The 14,925-nt window shown below is 43.7% G+C and overlaps 1 protein-coding gene across 1 annotated transcript in view; it reads right to left on the reverse strand.

The window, feature by feature from the left end:
• The window catches only part of SARS1 (seryl-tRNA synthetase 1), a 423,834-nt gene that overhangs the window by 345,229 nt on the left and 63,680 nt on the right, over positions 1-14,925 (reverse strand). The window lies entirely within an intron of this gene.

Here is a 14,925-nt window from a genome sequence, read left to right on the forward strand (position 1 = left end):
AGCAACTGGCTCAAGGCCAATGTAAAAGGAGTGGCCCTCTCAAGGATCAATCTTTGGACCGCTTGTTTCTGGCATTTACTTCTCAGAAGTCAAGGCCAATGTCAGTGGTCTCTACCTGACTAAATCTGCACACGATTGCGAATTAGGAGCAATCATTGAATCCTGCAGTGACACAAATGTTCCCCAGAAGGGGCAGACACAGACAAACAGCCAGTGTCAGAGACATGGACTAAAACTAAATGCCAAGAAATGCAGAACAGTATCCTTTGGGAAGTCATCCATCCCTGTTAACTATCATATTGACAACACACCCCTTAGAGTTGATCCAGTAGTCAGGGACTTGGGGAGACACAGATAGTGATCTAGCCTTTGATCACGTGTCTACAGTGGTGAGGAAATCATTCTATGTTGTGCAACTTAAACAAAGGTATGGCATACAAGTCCAAGGAAGTCATTGTTCGACTGCATTCAGCATTGATCAGACCTTTCATTGAGAAGGATGCTCCCTCTGGTATGTACCTAACCAGGCATATCGAACAACTGGAACGTCCACAGAGGTTCCTCACTAAAAGAATACAGGGTGTAAGTAATATGTCTTATGCAGACTGCCTCAAGGACCTATCCTTGTATTCTGTCTCTTGCAGGCTGTTGAAGGGAGATCTACGCCCGGCATACAGGACATTGTCAGACCCCACTCTGATAGACCTCCTGCATAGGCATAAAACAAAGCACCAGAATTACCCGTTCTAAAGACTTAAACCTTATCTGTGATATAAATAGGACCTGCTGGAGAGATAGGTATGCATCCCAGAGGCTACTACATCTATGGAAAAGACTCCCCATTCATGTGAAGCAGCGTTCCTCCCTACACCAATTCAAGTGCAACTTGGACAACTGGATGGGAAACCAGAAATTCATCCTTCGTCTGCCACCTATGTCTCCAATGGGACACAGGTAACCTATAAATGGTTCTTCTCCCAGGCCCCTGCTTACACTTATCAAGGGTATCAGAACTTGTCAGAGATGTGGGATACATGGCTAGGCTTAAAAAGGCCCTTGTGGTCGTTACGTCTAGTAAACACCTATGAATCTATAAGTTCAAAGGTACAGGATATGAAATGGGATGAAGTAACTGCCAGAGAGATTGAAACCAAGTTAAGAAAAGCCTCTAATTGGAAAACCCCAGGCCCAGACGCACTACCTATCTGCTGGTTAAATGTATTAACATCTTTGCACAAAGATTCAGCCATGAGTAAGAACTAGTTATATGCACATCATGAACAGACACCAACCTGGTTAACAGGAAAAACAATGTTCCTAACTTGAGAGTGAACCTGCAAGCTACCCTAAAAATTATAGGCCAATAATTTGCCTTCCGACAATGTATAAACTATACACTGGAATTGATGCCAACAGAGTTTACAGTTATTTAGAAGAAAACTCAATTATTGCAATAGAACAAAAGGGCAATAAAAGAAAGTGATATGGAACAAAGGATCATTTGTTGTTAAATAAAGTAATAGTGGAGAACTGTAAAAAGGGGAAGAATCTAAGCATGGCATGGATTGAACACAAAAAAGCAATTCACAACATCCCACATTCATAGATAAAAGTGCTTAAAAATGTATAGGATACACCCTACACTGATAAATTACATCACAGTGACCATGAAACAGTGGCAAACCACTTTGCAGTTAAGTCATCATGAAGGACAAATTGTTATTCCAAGGAAAAACATCCAAAGGGGGATATTCCAACGTGACTCTGTCACCGTTGCTTTTTTGCCTTGCCCTTAACCCATTAAGGTGTCTGCTTAACAGATTAGACCATGGCTATAATTTGCCTCCCAGAAAGCAATAAAGTGTAAAAAATTCTCATCTCTTTGTCAATGATTTAAAACTGTACAGCTCATCAGATGAGGAACTGAAAGCACAACTATAAGTAGTCAAAATGTTTTCAGATATAAGAATATCATTTGGTCTTGATAAATGTGCAAAAGCGACCTTTAAAGCGGGAAAGCTGCAGCACCAAGAAAACATCAGTTTGGGGCAAGAATGTGATGTAAAAGAACTTGAGCAAGATGGAGTGTGTAAATATTTGGGAACCGATGAAGGATCAACAATAAAACATGAACAAATGCGAACCAGACTTATGGAATATTTTAGAAGACAAACTAATCCTGAAAACAGCGTTGACATCTAGGAACAAAATTCAAGTTAGAAACCAATTTATTCTTCCTGTCATAACTTACAGCTTTGGAGTGACTGACTGGCCCCAAATGGTGTTGGATTGGTTGGCCAGGAAAACAAGAAGGATGCTTCATGCTCACCAAATGATTTATAAAACTTAGTGTCTACTGAGATTATATATTCCGCATAATGAAGGAGGTATGGGTCTACTTGAAATTGATTACTTGTATAGATCTGCAATCATGGGACTGCATACATATCTGCTGACCTCACAAGACCCAAACATAGTGAAAGTTTTGAAACATGAGAAGAATAAATCTAAGATGACTTCCCTTCTTAGTGTAGCAGAAGCATATCAGCATCAAGCTGGAATGGAAATCAAACCAGAAGTAGATAAAAATCAAGCAGCAAATGAATGTGCCAAAAAACAAAAGGTGAAGGATCAGATGAAAAGGCAGTAAATGTGGAAAATGCATAACATAGTTCCAAGTTTAGAAAACTCTGGAAGAATGTTGATCAGGATCGAATACAGGAATGGTTAAGGAGAGGCAAAATCAAACCAAGAGATGAAAGGTTAATACTGGTGGCACAATATACTGGGCTAAGTACACATTGGTTTACAAAATCCATTGAACATGTGGGAGAAACTGACAAATGTAGGTTTTGTAAAACAGAACTGGAAACAGTCGGACAACCCATTGCTGGTTCTGACATACTAATGGCAGAAGGACTGTATACTGAAAGACATAATAATGTTAAAGACTCTTGCACTAGGGATCGTGCAAACATAATATTGAAATAGCTGAAAAACACTGGAAACATGAACCACAAATCATTACAGAAAATGACGTCTATATCACATGGGATCACCCATTACCAATTTAAAAGACAGATGTGAGAAAACTAGTCCATGAAAAGATAAAAGTAGCATTGATCATTGAAATCTCTACACCCAGTGACTACAGTGTCTTGCATAGAGAGAGAGAGAGAGAGAGAGAGAGAGACATAAAATATCAGGATTTGCAAGCAGAAATGAGAGCAATGCAGAGGAAAGAAACCCAGAAAGTTCCAATAGTTGTAGGAGCCAACAATCTACAATCATATTTAGATAGGGTACCAATACATGCAACTCTGTACGAATTGCAGGAAGAGTCATTACTGGACACATTGCAGGTGCTGCAAAGGGCACTTCTGGCGGACATCAAAGACTGAAACAATACTAATTTCATGAACTTTAATCATACTTTGACTTAGGAATGGGGTCCATTCCTGTCATGGTATTAGAAACTCAAAAGATTTGGAGAAATTAAAAGGGAGAAAACCATATATATTAAAACCACTCAAAAAAATCATCAAGAAACAGACAGTGGCTTGGATAGCAGACATTAGTTTAAAGCAAAACCCCATCTTATGTATTACTGTGGTAACAGATCTGTCTTTGGAAATACTCTGGGCTGATTTAATTTCATTCAGAAGCAAAAGGGACGAAACTCGGGCTCCAGCTGACAGTAATGATGACAGGATAAAGAATTTGTCCCGTATTATGGCCTACTGATCACAAGTGGAACTGGACAGAGGTACAACATTGCTCAAGTAATTTTGTCATCTAGTCACCTTTTAAAAGACTTGTTCTGGTATGGGTCACAATGAAAGCAAACTGAACCGGGGCAGCCTTCCCTATCTCTTGCAGCAGATGTAGTGTTTTGGACAAATTGAGGGATACAGTCTTGACAATGTCACGTGCCTGTGTCACAGTGTCTTCCCTGTAGGCACCAAGCCCCACTGGAGATGCCCAAGACACATCTCTTGAGGTGGTTTGGAGGCCTTGTGCTTCTGCTTCTCAGTACTGAGCAGCGGTCACTACTCCCAAGATTCTCAGTAAAGATCCCAGGATCTTTACTCCTCCATGCACATTTGCACAACCTCATCCTTTCAGCTTCCACCCAAAGCTCAGGACAGGGACACAGACTACTAACTGGTAAACAGAGTTATATACTGTGATCACATCTTGCTTCTGCCCCACAATCTGATAGGTGCCTTGGTGACAATACTGCAGTTAATTATCTGCTGGTCAGTCTCCTCATCAACTCTATTTCTTTGTAAACAACAAAATAATTAGACCCCCTCTACTGGGGTACCCACTATCTCATCACCTGCAGAAAACAATCCACTACGACTTCCAAACTGGACATGGTGATTTCCATCCCAACTTGTTCACACCTGTAATGAACTACTGCAGCGTGCAATGGAGATCAGACTTGAAGCAAAGATGGTGTGCAAACAAAGAAGCCACAGGAACCTCTCTACACCAGACACTGGTCTAACTTCATCTGACAACAGCTATCCTTTCAATGAAAATCTGTAAGGAGGAGCCAAGATGCACTTTGGTGCTAAGCTGAACTGGAGGATTCTGCCAACACACACACCTCTCACTTCACAAACACATGGATAGGTAAAGGCCCACCCCTAGGTCTCAATTTTATTGTAGCACACTTCAAAACAATGAATTACATCAGATACATTTTCAAGATCCCCAAAAGACATGCAGACCACACAAGCCCCCCTGACATTTCGGTCTCTGTAGCAAGAACAAAGAGCTGGTCCCCAGTTCCATAGTGATGACACAGCCTGCAGTGCTCTTCTTGGACTGAAGGTAGCTGAGATACAAGTATATGGGAAGACTCCACCAGGGAGGTGGAATGGAGATCACATCAAAGAATGGAGAAACAGGACCCACCCCATAGAAATTTAGCACTCCCTCCTGTACCTTTCTGAAAATGGGGACTACAGCCTTACTGTGACTACTGTTCCAGTCTTCCACACACTACTACACATTTAAATCATAAACCCTGAAAAACAGCCAGTTGTTTCGGCATTTCCATTTCAAACTCAACCACTTTTAAACGTCTCATTTCTGTAATGTTTAATTGACAGATTTATCTATGTAAACAGACCCAGAACCAGCAAATTATTCCAGGCACCACTACCTGAGACAAGGGCATATCTGGGCACTGCCTCCTGAGACAAGGGCATATCTGGGCACTGCCTCCTGAGACAAGGGCATGTCCACTAAGTTTGCAAGTTCCTCATAGTGTTCCATCCACCTTCTGAACAGACCGCAAGTCGCAGTCAGCATTTCTTCACCCATGCTGAGAACAGCTCTGTAAGGTTTCCACCACCCAAAACTGATTTACCAGATTCTGCCAGAACCTCTGAGGCCATCCAAAATGGTAGTAATCCCCATGCTGTCATACAAATCCTTCCACAACTGGGTCTTCACTACCATAACTAATGATGCAGCCTTCATGGTGTGCTGCACCATCAAACCTGGGCCACGTCTTGACTGAGCGTTCAATGGACAGATCTGGGCCACCTCCTGACTGACCGTTCAATGGACAGAGGACTTCTCGCTGCTGATGCCCACCAACAGGTCCCCATGTTACCACTTTTTTGGCTAGAAACTCTTGCCACTGCCTTATACAAAGGTCTTGATTAGGGTCCATTTATTCTCTACATCTCCAACTCCTCAGTTATATGGAGCAGCTGTACTACTGATGGGAGATGAAGCCATTTTGCATAGAAACGCCTGCATGGGGTTTGTAAGACATTCTACAGATTTGTATTTCTCACATCTGCAAATCTGCTGCACCACTATGACCAAACTCACCACCATCTGAGAATCTCTCTACAGTGCCCAGAGTATACTGCCTCCAGTCTGATAAAACCACTAAATCAGCCTACGGCATACAGCTCAGTGGCACATAGGAATGAAATCAGACTATGACCAGATGACTTGCGTTTCACTAATGATGCAAGCTCTGAAGGAGCTAAGCAAGGAGGTTATGAATGTTCAAAGCCGTTTTGTCCATCCTATGGGAGAGGACAGTGGTCTGGATCACTGCAGTGCTGACACCTACTGGCAAGACAGGTGTATGTTACGCAACATATGGGCCAGGGAGACATCTGTGTTTGTAAAAGCAGTGACCTGCATAAACCTGGGAATAGGCATACCCTGGAGCTGGCAGGGCACTTCTGCAGAAGTGAATGTGAAAGTCACAGCCACCATGGGAAGTGGGCAGGCATCCTCTGCAGCCAATAACCGCTAAAGTCACAGTGAGAAAGGAGTTAGGAGCATAAACAAATATGCTCTGCAATGCATGATGGCTCCATTCCTACTGCCCAGATCTGGACTGCAGCTCATGGTTCAATGAATTCTGACATTATAAGGGGGAGCAAATAGGCCAAAACTCACAGAGAGAGAAATGAATGGTTCAACTGTGCAGCTGGGAAGAGAGGATTGAAGGTCTTGCACAGTACATATGAGAATTCAGTAGCCTTTGGTGGAAGGTGATTTAGTATCACTAACAGGTATGCTTATGAACACAGCGTTTGTGATGAACACTAGTAACGTTCATTCATATTCATATCAGACAACCCATTCTTTCCATACATGTCTCTACAAGTTCCTCTGTTATGCCCCATGTCAGCGTTAGGCCTATTAGAACTACAGAGCCATTGCACGGTACCAAAAAACAGTTCTCCCAATATCTCCAACAACTCTTAACTAACTGCGAGGTGAGCGTGAAATGCCTCAGTGTTTAAGGACAGTAACCATGATCCTTGTGTACAACACATACACACACTTGCAAACTCAAACCTAAATCTCACTCACTCAGCTGTAGCACACTGCGAGCCATCATGCGACTGCCTGCCACGTAACTGGCATTATCCCAAGACCCCAATCTGTCACACTATAAAATGGTGAGCTCATACAGCCCCACATAATGTAAGGCCACGCCCGAGTGGATAATGCAGGTTACTCTGTCATCAGGCACTTATTTGTAAGCACCACTCGCAGGCCTGACTCCAGTGGTAGACCCCAAGATTCTTACTTTGGTTAAGGTTCTCTCATGCTGTAAAACAAGCTGAAGACAAACTGGCACAATTTTAATTTAAATCAGCTGACAAAGCTATGGTTTGCTAATTTTAGTTACTATTAAACTAGGGAAAGGGTTACTATGCTCTGAATAGTCCTAGTCTCTAACTAGCTTTAAACAGCCTATCATTGGCACCATTACCCTGTAGCTGTTGAATTAAATTAATGGAAGTGGGGGGGGACTCACCTTCTACTTCTATGACATTTTTCATTTAAAGTATTTTGATAAACCAGTTTCAGTATAAATGAAGTTCATTCACTAATCTTCAGTCTGGTGTAAACTGTGAACGTTGCTTCTGACAAGTTACCTTTTTTCCAATTTATATTGTTGCATTACAGATTTGCATCCTTTAAAATTTAAATACAACAGCAAATGGAAAACATCCTGATCTGCTTCTCAATGACTATGAAGTGAAAATGCGACGGTACTCCGTCAGAAATAAAGGAAAGCGCGTGGCTCCAGCCGCAGTGGCAACATTTACACTTCTGTGTCTGCAGAAACGTGAACCAGCTAAGTCTATGAAACATGCAGCAAATCTGAGTCTGTACACCTGTATATAGCAGGGAGGCACAGATGGGGGGAATCACAGAACAAAAACAAACTATCAAGATTTTCCATTAAAGAAATAGGCTGCCTGTACAAGGCAATCCACCTTTTTTTAACACATTCCCTATTGCAAGTGTGACCCCAGATATTGAGAGACTCAACATTTCAAAAATTATAGTGAAATTCACTAAAAACTGTGAACTGTAAAACATCTGTTCCACTCTACACTCCATTTACTCAACTGTTGCGATCACTTTTTAACAGAATTTCTTGCAGATATAATTTTATTTTTAGCATGTATTTCCTCTGTTGCGATCACTTTTTAACAGAATTTCTTGAAGATATAATTTTATTTTTAGCATGTATTTCCTCTATTAGGGTCAGGGTTAGGGTACGTATTCTCTCTATTAGGATTAGGGTATGTATTTAGGGTTAGGGTCAGGGTATGTATTCCCTCTATTAGGGTTAGGGTATGTATTTAGGGTTAGGGTCAGGGTTAGGGTATGTATTTAGGGTCAGGGTATGTATTTAGGGTCAGGGTATGTATTCCCTCTATTTGCACTTTCCTTTTTGCTATTTTGGAGGTTCACAAATGCAGTATTCAGACATTCAATGAGTGTACATTTCTGCACCTCTTCCTTATTTTTTCCAATCAGTAGCATATCCCACATAGGAGGGGTAAGGTACAGTGCACGCTCACATCCCCTTTTCCAAAAATTAAATGGTGTCAATTCAGACTGTTTAATTTCAAAGACAGAACAGGTTTGTGAAAAGTTCTACATTTAGAGTTGCAGTACATTTACTTTCTGCAAGGAGGTAATAAGCCCACTAGTTTGTCCTTTAACTACACCACCTTCAAGAGCCATTCTGTGGTTGTCCAGTCCATGGATCTATGTTGCATTATGAAGAATTCAAAACTTGTCCTTCTTGAGCAGGACAATCCCCTGACACAACTGTGTGCAACCATGTCACATCCTCACAATATCTCCACTGTAGTTACTTCTGGTACAGTCTTCACATTCACTGGATGACCCTCTTATAATCCAAGACTACAGAAACTTCCTGTGCCCGCTTTACCCTGCAGCTCACAATCTCCTAGTTTGTTACTGACAGACTGGGATGTGTTCCAAGTGTAATCTTCCCGCTACAGTACTCGTTTCCCCCGATACTTCCCCTCTCTTCCCCTGACATGCAGTGTATTAGCACCCCTCTCTTCCCCTGACACGCAGTGTATTAGCACCCTTCCCATCCACACATCAAAGAACATTCTTGGCCTCAGCTTCTGACACTGCCCGCTTCTCTGCCCTCTTCAGGGAGGTAAGTGCACCTCCTCCTCTTTGTCTCAGACCTCTTATCACAGGTCTTCCTTCATACAGATCACTACTCCATCTCGGCCCTCCTTTCATTGCCACTGATGAATAAAATCCACCATGACACTGCCACGTCCCACCTCCCTCGTCACTAGCCTTTGATTCTGTGACAACAGCAATGTCCACCCTCCCCAAGCCACATCACTGCTTGCAGCTCCTCAGTCTTCATACCCACATTTGTTCTGCCCTCAAGAATACAACTCAATCATGTAATTTTTCAACACCGTTGCTCATAGGTTCATACTAGGCTATCTGTCCTAGGGCATTTATAAGCCTAGCCAGACTGTGTTTGGCTTTCGCCACCCATTTTAAATTAATTTTGCTATGCCCTTTTTTGAGGTTAGTATACTGTGTCTCTGTCTAACAGTGACACAGAAGTGATACCCGGGGTAAACCTACGATCCCCCATCCACTCATCAAGATTCCTCTTGAAGAGAGTCAATGAGGGACTCTGGAATAAAATCCCAGTCCAGGTTAGGCAGAGTGAAGGGAGCCTCTGGGTTATGAATCTGTCCCTCCAGCATGTCCTATTTATTTCAATGCTGCGGTTCAAGTCTCTCGAGCGCGTAGCTCGATGGGATTTGGATTTTCTGAGGTGCAGCATGTCCATTAATTCCAGGTTGGACATGGCTTTATACGTCAGGCACCGATCGCCTCTGAGCAGGCGGTATGCCACTGAGTAGAGCTGGAGTTTCTTTAACCGGGCAGCTTATGGCATCTGTTTGAGCCCTTTGATCCTCTTGGTGAGGTACTTTTGGGGTCTTTCCAGTTGCTGCAGGTGTCTGGTAAGGTACATCCCAAAAGGGGCATTGTACTCAATTATGGGCCTGATGAGGGATGAGTAAAGAGGCACGATGACCTCCCCTGATCTAGATGTGAATCCCTTCATGATTAGGTGGGCTATATAAAATGTTTTTCTAACCACTTTGGCCACGTGGTTGTCAAATGAGAGATTGCTATCAACTTGGGTCCCCAGGTCCCTAATTACTTCTTCCGTACTTAATGGATTACCACTTATGTGGTAATTTGCGGGCACTTTGTTCTTGCCAGAGGGGATGACTATACACTTTTTGGCATTTAGCTTGAGGCCATGGCTCTGGCACCAGTTGTCTGTTTCTATGAGGCCCTTTTGGAGGATGCTTGTGTCGGCTGGAGAGTCGATTACAGCGCCCAGTTTGCAGTCATCTGCGAACTTGGTCAGCCACAGTCCTTCCATGTTGGCATGTACCTCTGAGAAATATATACCGAACAAGAGAGGTCCCAGGACTGAGCCTTGTGGGACGCCACTTGTAACTGGTTTGGAGTCTGACATGGCTCCAGCAATTCTAACCATGTGGGTTCTGTCCTTGAGCCAGTTTGCAACCCATCTAGTGACATAGGGGTTAATATTTAAGCTGGTGAGCTTATCTATAATACCCGAGTGGGGTATTGTATCGAAGGCTTTTGCGAGGTCCAGGTAGGCTGTGTGGACCACCTTCCCCTCGTCAATGGCCTTGGTGACTGTTTCAATGAAATCGACCAGGTTTAAGAGGCAGGATCTGCCCTTAAAGCCGAACTGGGTAGGATCCAGTGTCTGTAGGTCCCCAATATCTTTATTTATAAGGTCCATGATGATCCTTTCCATAGCTTTGCAGACCAAGCTAGTCAGGCTTATGGGGCGATAGTTTCCAGGATCCATTGAGGCACCACCTTTGTGGAGAGGGACCACCGTTGCAGTACGCCACTCTTTGGGGACATATCCTGTAGTAAGGCTGAGATTGAACAGTAGTTTTATGTTTGGGTTTAGCTCTTCTTGGAGTTCATGTAGGACGCAGCCCGGGACACCATCTGGTCCCATTGATGCTGTGTTTTTTGCTTTGGAGAGGGCGGCTCTTACCTGAGCATCTGAGATGTCAGGGGGGCAGCACTCTGCTGGGATAGATATTTGCCCTTTTGGTGGGGAGGGGAGTTTGCGCTGAACCTGTCAGCTAGGATGTTGGCAATGTCTGTGGGTTCGGTGTATTTTTTGTCACTTTGGACTAATTCTGAGCATATCTGGGAATTCCCACCCAGGTTCCTAACATAACTAAAGAAAGCCTTGCGATTATCCTTAGTGTCCTGTGCAATTTTTCTCTTGAAGCTGGCCTTAGACGATTTTATGAGTGCCCGTAGTTTTTTGCTAATACTGATCAGAGATGCCTTCCATTTTTGGGATTTTGCTCTATCATGTAGTAGCTTCCTCCTTCTATTGTATAGTTTTGTTTATGGCTGGGGTCCACCAGACAGGACGTCTGCCTTTGGAGGATTGGGTCTTGGTTTTATTTGGGATCGCATGATCCATGCATTCCTGAAGGTGTTCATAGAATGCGTTTATAAAGGATTCTGCGGTCTGGGCCATATTTTCCACAGGCCCGGGGGCTTTGAAGGATTCCACCTCGGTTTTGAGGAGTGTAAAATTTGCTTTAGAGAAGTTTTTCACTGTGGTTTTCTGGGCAGGGGGTGGGGTCAGGATGTGACTATCCAGTGAGATTAGTTTATGGTCTGATCTTACCAGTGAGGGATACACTTCTGGTCTGGAGCATAGAGCCCCCATGTTGGTGATGATCAGGTCCAGTATGTTTTCCCCTCTTGTGGGAGTGGTAACAAGTTGTTCCATAGCATTTGAGTTTATAAATTCTAGGAACCTTTGGGCTAGGGTGTTGGAGCTAGAGTAATGCTCCCAGTCTATGTTTGGGTAGTTGAAGTCGCTCAATATAATGGTGTTTGGAGAGACCCTCATATTTTCCAGTGTTCTCAGGAAGGCTGAGTGGAGTTCCTGGGTTTGGGAGGGTGGTCTGTAGCAGGCTATAAACTGGAAGGCAGTTTTACCCACCGTTAGTTGCACATGGATAGTCTCTTATGCTTCGTGCTGTGCCACCAACCTGGAGGTGTGGGTATCTTTGACGAATATTGATACTCCCCCTCCTTTTATGGTTCGGTCCAAGTTTTGGGGCCGAAAAGCATGGTATGAGGTATAACCTGGTAGTGCTGGGGTGCTCTCGGGAGCCTTGAACCAGGTTTCTGTCACTGCACAGATATCAATGTTCTCCATGCCAAGGAGAGTTTCGAGTGCATGCATCTTGAGGTTTAGATTTCTGGCGTTGAGTAGCATTACTCTTGGTTTCTTAGCCCTTGTGAAGGGACTAGAAACTTCACTATGGAGGTGGGTTTGTTTTTTGAGCCTTGCCTAAAAAAGGCACTATGGGGGTAGCAACAGCCTTTGCCAATATCCGAAAGCCCAGGGGTGACAGGTGCAAGCCATCCCTAGCGAAGCATCGTGGCTTGTCGAGCATGTCATCCCAGGCTGACAGGTATTGGATCCCCTTTGAATGACACCAATACTTAAGCCAATTGTTGAAATTGATCATCTTGTCTTCATACTGTGGCATCATTCTTGGTGAGGGTAAGATGCTACTCAAGGTCAGGGTCATACTGGCCTGGGCTACATGTTCAGAGAGCTTCTCTATGCCTCTTTTCATGTAGTCCAGGGAGGTACGCCTCAGGTCATTCACACCAGCATGGACAATGACCGAGTCATATTTGTACTTGCCTTGGAGTGACCTGAGTGCTTGTGTTATGTGGCGGATCCTAGCGCCTGACAGGCAGCTCACCGTGACCTTCTCCTTGTTCAGCCTGCTGAGCGGGACGTCAGTGTGCCTGACTATAGAGTCACCTATTACAAGTGTATCAGGTGTGTTGTTTAGCCTTAAGGGCTGTGACTGTTCGGCACACTGGCTTTGTGAGCTATGTGTTGCACGTGTTTTGTTTTGGGGTAGCGGTTGCTTGGGTGTCTGCTTTGGAGGTCTCTGCTGCTTGGGCAGATTTTTATTTAGAGCCTCCGAGTATGTTTTTGTGTGTTTATGTGTTTGGTTTGCTGTCGTGGTAGGTCTATGTGAGACTGGAATTATAGTGAGTGTGGTTTCCTTTTCCTCCTGACTGGTTACGCCAGTACTGAGTTGTGAGAGCTTAGCCTCCAGTTTGGCTATATGGTTGCATCTCTCACATGTGTTGGAATTTGTTGGGAGGAGGAGAGGGTTGTCTGTGTACATGAGGCAGTTGTAACATTGCCTCAGGATTCCCAGATTCACCAGCTGGACCGGAGAGGAGATTGACAACTGACCTTTGGACATGCTAGAATAGTATTGGGAATTCCTTTATAACTGAAAAAAAAAGGCCAATGGGGAACAAGGTACTCAAGGGGAGTTTGTGAGGGTGTAGTGCTTTTAATTTTTTAGTGCTGACTTATATAATTGCTTTAGTGAGCAAGTGCCAGGTAACTTAAATGCAAAAACGACAAACAGTAACTTTTATTCAAGTGAAACAAGGAAATAAGTACAGTAAGCAATGCAGATATCACTAGGGATCCGCAGAAGCGATGAAAAGCCACATTTTAGGTGGAATTAGCATTTCAGGGAAATAACAAGCATACAAACATGCAAACAAAGCTAGATTCAGCAGGTGTTAAGTATTTCATGTCTCTTCTCTCACTTATCTCCCCAACCCCAAATTTTGCATCTGTGGCAAATCTTACACTTTTCTATTCTAGCTAAAAGATGAAAAACAAGATGTAGTTTTTTCAAACCAAGATGGGTACAGGGTTTGATTCTCACCTTTGAAAGGGGAAACTGGGTAGGTTAAAAATGACCCACAAGGGCAGCTAGCCTATGAACCTATACAACGAGTTTCTCCGTCAGCTATTCATCATCTACCAACAAATCCCAAGCCCCTCCTTGGCTGCTGCAACAAATAGCAAATATACTCCAAATCATTTGTCTGTATGCTGGATACTGGCATGGGTTGATGTGCACGTACCATGGTAACACTTTTGAGAAAGTTACCTCCAAGCCCTTGTTCTCGCATCTCTGTTACCTGATATGCCATCTAACAGGACACTGATAACTCTATGCACTACACTCTGTCCACCACCCACGACCATACTTGTCATCTCCTCCCATTTGAATTCAGACAGCAGTATAACTGTAATATGGCCTCTCATTTCCTTTGCCAACGATTTTAATCCCCTTGGTATTGGGGTCTCCATCACCACAATTCTCGGCTATATTTTTTCTCCTGCTCGACATCCCTTTCCTTACCATCTCAAATTTCCCCTCCACTTCCATTACTCCAAGCCTTCCTCATAGTCAGTGAGGGACACCTTACTTCCTGTGATGCATCCAATGGCTTACTAGTCCTCCCCACAGTGACCTTGTAAGCCATCAGCACTATTCTGTCAAATCTGGCCAAGTGGTCTTTCCTACCCACTTCATTCCTTTTCTGCTCATGATGCTGGTATTAACACGGACTCAGCATACGTTACTCTGGCTCTGCCTTTTGTCACTACGGCCTGCAGTTTCCCCTTCCACCTTGCCTTCCTTTCTGACCCTTTAATTCATGGATGCATCTCCCACTTTCTCCCCTCACACTTCTCGGTGACATACTTTTCTCCATCATACCAGCTTGTTATGTTTTCCTTTTCAGTCCCACTCTACTCAAATGTCCAATAATGTGTGGCTACTTGTGTACGCTGTACTAGAGACCTCTATTCATGTTGGGAAACTCTGTACAATTTCATTCACTGGAATGAGATGTTTACATTATACATGCACTCTTCGAGCAACAAGCTGTGAATCACTTCTGAAAGAAAATGCAAGCCTCACTGAGCTAGACTTACAAAACATTCTTCTACATTTCTGCAGTGCAGACAACGGAATAAAACAAGACTCAGTGGGCACGGTGGGGATGGTGGCATGGTACGTGCACATCAACTCACGCCGAGCACGGTGGGGATGGTGGCATGGTACGTGCACATCAACTCACGCCGAGCACGGTGGGGATGGTGGCATGGTACGTGCACATCAACTCACG

The sequence above is a fragment of the Protopterus annectens genome, chromosome 7.part0 (assembly GCF_019279795.1).
Source record: "Protopterus annectens isolate FY-2018-M chromosome 7.part0, PAN1.0, whole genome shotgun sequence".
Classification (NCBI taxonomy): Eukaryota; Metazoa; Chordata; order Ceratodontiformes; family Protopteridae; genus Protopterus; species Protopterus annectens.